The following is a 4,781-nucleotide window of genomic DNA, read 5'->3' on the forward strand; positions in this document are numbered from 1 at the left end:
CTGAAACCCTGGTAATGACTGATCCTTTTATTGTCTCCATAGTTTTGCCTTTTCCAGGATGTCCTATGTTTGGAATCCTATAGTAGGTAGCCTTATCAGAGTAGCTTCTTTCTCTTAGCAATATGCACGTAAGTTTCCTCCATGTCTTTTTATGATTTGATAGCTCATTTATTTTTGTCCCTAAATAATATTCCATTATCTGGACATACTACAGTTTATTTATTCATCTGTTAAAGGTCATTTTGGTTGCTTTCAAGCTTTGGCAATTGTGAATAAACCTGCTATAGACATTTGTGTGCAGAGCATTATGTGAACATAAGTTTTCAACTCATTTAGGTAAATACCAAGTAGTGCAATTGCTGGATTGTATGGTAAGAACATGTTTAGTTTTGTACATTGCCTTCCACAGTGGCTGTACCATTTTGCATTTCTATCAACAATGAAAGTGTTTCTGTTCCTCCAGTCTTCACTAGTTTTTTTATTTAGGCATTCTAGTTAGGTATATAGTAGTATCTTGTTTTAATTTGCTGTTCCCTAATGACCTATGATGTTGGGCATCTTTTTTTATAGTCTTATTTGCCATCTGGTTCTCTTCTTTGGTGAAATGTTCATATCTTTTCCTCATTTTTTAAATTGTGTTTTTCTTCTTTATTGTTGAGTTTGAAGAGGTCTTGGTATATTTTGGAAGGTAGTTTTTATAGATATTGGTTTTGCAAAAGTCTTCTCACAGTGTGTAGTTTGCTTTTTCATTCTTTTAACCGTGTCTTTTACAGAGCAGGGTTTTTAATTTCAATGAAGTCCAATTTATCAATTATTTCTTTCATGGATTGTGCCTTTTCTTAAAAATGTTACCACCAGGGGTGCCTGGTGGCTTAGTCGGTTGAGCATCTGAATTCGGCTTGGATCATGATCTCATGGTTCATGGGTTTGAGCCCCGTGTCGGACTCTGTGCTGACAGCTCAGAGCCTGGAGCCTGCTTCAGATTCTGTCTGTCTGTCTGTCTGTCTCTCTCTGCCCCTTCCCACCTCATGCTCTGTTTTTCTCTGTCTCTCAAAAATAAATAAATTTAAAATTTTTTTTGAAAAAAAACATTACCACCAAACCCAAGCTCTTTTAGGTTTTCTCCTATTTTATTTCCTAGGAATTTACAATATTGCATTCCACATTTGGGTCTATAATCTATTTTGAGTTAATTTTTGTGAAGGGTGTAAGGTCTGTGTCTAAACTCATTTTTTGTCATGTGGATGTCCAGTTGTTCCGCACCATTTGTTGAAAAGACTATCTTTGCTTCATCGAATTGCCTTTGTTCATTTTTCAAAGATCTATTGACTCTATTTGTGTGGACCTATTTCTGGGTTCTCTATTCCATTCAATTGATCATTGTCTATTCTTTCACCAATACTACACGGTCTCAATTACTATACCTTTCTGGTAATGTAGCATTAATCTGATTCTTTTCTTCAGTGTTGTGTTGGGAATTCTGAATGTTTTGCCTTCCACATTTACTTTAGAATTCGTTTGTCAATATCTACAAAATTACCAAACCTTCTGTTTTACTAATTTTCTCTGATACCATCCTATCACCTTTTTACTACCTAGTGGAGATAGAAGTCCAGGCTTGTCACTAGAGCTTTATTGACACCTGCAGTTTGGTCTTTTTGTTACTGCTAGTTGTGGGTGAGAGCTTTGTTCTTCATTTGGTCTCCACTGGTACCGTTTTGGTATGTGACCTGGCTTCCAAGTTAGCTTCCTTTGACCTCATCCTGGCAGGAGTGCTAAGGTACCTTATTATAGCCTCATGAATTTGGAAGTATAAGCTCTCCATTCAGTCTTTGCTGGCATTGAAGAGGGTGGGGCCACACTTTTTTTCTGTGTTATTTGGCTGGGATAGCAGTACAGTTATTGTCTGGACATTTTTGCCTTGGTAGGTTGACTTTTTCAATCAGGCTTTTCTTGGGGAATTTTTCCTCCTATGACTGCAGGAGTTTTCAGGTTTCTGGTTTATTGAGCTGTGAGTGTGGGCTTTATGAGGCGAAAAGAAATCAAGGGACCTTGCCACCATGTTGTTCCTTGAGTCCTGGGGTGCCTAGGTAGGCTCTTTCTTCTTTCTACCTTTCAGGGTCTTCTTATGTTTTATGTGTGATATCCAGGGTTTTTCTTCATACTTAGTGGGAGGAATAAGGAAATGTATGTCTATTCCATGTTCTCTTATAAATGGAATTCTCTCCCCCTGTATGTTCAAAATGCTACGTGATCATCAGTTGGTAGACAAAGATGAGCTACATTGTGGGGGGGTTGTATGTCATGGAGTTTCAAATAAATTAAAAATTAATAGAATAAAAAGTTAATAGAATCCAATGTAGAATTTGGAAAGGAGAACTGATGTGACCAAGTGGTATTTTGTAACTTTTTTGAGCTGCCATATTTAGTCTGCAGGGGCCCTAATGGGAAACCAGAAGGTCAGTTAAAGAGCTTTCAGAGTAACCAGTTCATGTAGACTTAAATTAGGATAGTGGAGGTGATAAAATGGGGGGAAAAGTGAGCTCAAGTAATATTTTATCATTAATGACATCGACAAACATGTATCATACATCTGTTATGACCAAGGTAATGATAGACATAATGGACATGAAAAGAAGAAGGCAGGGAGGTTTTTTTTTTTTTCCCAAAGAATTTTAAACTAGTAGAGAAAATATGTATGTAAGAATAATGGACACCTTGGTGATAGGTCAATAGATTGAATTGTGAGGTAAAAGAAAAAAAGGAAAAAAAAAGTGATGCCAAGGGGAAAAAAAGAAGAAGAATTATGGTGAAAGAGTAGTTTTTGAGAGACAAATCAAGTTTTGGATATGTTGAGTTTGATGTCATGTGAGATATACAAGTGGAGATACTCTGAAAGCAGCTACTTGATAAAAGCCTGAAATTTAAGTTAGATGTGATTATTAGAATTAAAGTATAGTTTTAATAAAATATTTTTTCCCTAAAAGCCGATTCTGTATAAGCCCTTGGTGTAAGAATTTTAAAATAGCCTAGATCTATACCATGATTCACTGGAACTTTAAACAGAGCCCTTCATGGGGTAGAAAGAACATGAATTTTGTAGTCAGAATCAACTTTTATTTCGACCTCAAGCATGACTCTAACCAACCTAAATTCAGCTTAGAGCCTAAATTTTACCTGTCAAATGGGATTCCAATACTAAGTAATTAATGTTATACAGTTACCAATGTATTAAAATGCCTGACACATAGAAAGGACTTACAAATATTGATTCTCTCTCCATTTATTAACCTGAAATTTATACTGAGAGTAAATGCCATACTCAAAATTTGTGCTGTGCTTTTATGTTTTCTTTGATGCAGTTCCTGTTTTTTTGGCCCTTAATTGTAGTTTCAGACAAAGGCAAGAGTGGAAGATTTATTGGCTGTTCTTGGTCTATGAATGCTCATTATGTGAAAATCCCAAAGTATAATTTAACAGTATCAATATTAAATAAATACTTTATTTTAAAAGTTAATTGAAAGCAATCTACACAGTATGCAGATATTTTTGGTCCATTTTGTTCAAATATTATGTGATTGGCATATAATACAGTCAACTTTTTGTCAAGGCTCCTGTTGGTTGGTAAAATACTGTGTACAACAAACGGAGAGATGGACTGGAGCTTGAGGAGGACCTGGGATCAAGGAGGGCTTTTATGAGATGAAGGGTGTTTGCACTGCCTTTATTCTCTTGAATTTGTCACCTCGCAATTCTCTTCAGTACAGTGAATCAGGTTTTTATTCTTTGGTTCTTTGTGTTTGCCAAATGCTCTTGTTCTCTTATATTTCTGAACTTCCTTGGCAATGTAATTGGATCATGGCTAATGTGCAGGCAAGTTATGAAAACAACACAAACTCCAGATCTTTAAAAATATACTATATCACCTCTTTCTCTCTTCCTCTTCTGTGATAACCGGGGAGGGGGAGGAAAAAAGAAAAAAAAGAGGTTAGAGTGGGAGAGAGCCAAAGCTTAAGAGACTGTTAAAAACTGAGAACAAACTGAGGGTTGATGGGGGGTGGGAGGGAGGAGAGGGTGGGTGATGGGTATTGAGGAGGGCACCTTTTGGGATGAGCACTGGGTGTTGTAAGGAAACCAATTTGACAATAAATTTCATATAATAAAAAAAAAAAAATAAAAAAAAATAAAATGGCATTATATAAGATGAATGAGGGCCGCCAAACTGGAAAAGGGCCCAATCAGTGATTGATCCCTGAACACTGTTTATTTAATGAATAAGCCTTTACTGGGCTAAGCCACTGATATTTGAGGGTTTGCTTGTTACTGCACCTTATCCTAACTGTCCTTCACCAATACATAACCTCATGAACCCACTGCTATAGCTCTTGCCAAAATCACCACGGCTCTTCATTGCTCCTTTGTCTTCATCTTTCTTAATTTCTCAGGATTCGATACAGTTATCTACTCCCTCCCTGAACCATTTTTTTTTCTCTTGATTTTCATGACGCCATACTTTCTAGTGTTTCCCCTCTCTCACTGGTATTCCTTCTCAGCTTCCATTGCCACCTTCTCCTTTTGTGATAGACCTGTTAACGTTGGAGCATCTCCAGGTTCGGTCCTCTGCTCTCTCTCCTTACATCATTATCCAGTCCCATGGCTTTAAATAGCAGCTATATGTCTATGACATTTACATTTATATGTTCTTTACCTCCGATTTATACCTTTTATGAGCTCTAGACTGGTATATTCAACTTCCTACTTGAGATCTCTATTTGGATATC

Source organism: Leopardus geoffroyi, chromosome A2 (assembly GCF_018350155.1).
Source record: "Leopardus geoffroyi isolate Oge1 chromosome A2, O.geoffroyi_Oge1_pat1.0, whole genome shotgun sequence".
NCBI classification, from domain to species: domain Eukaryota; kingdom Metazoa; phylum Chordata; class Mammalia; order Carnivora; family Felidae; genus Leopardus; species Leopardus geoffroyi.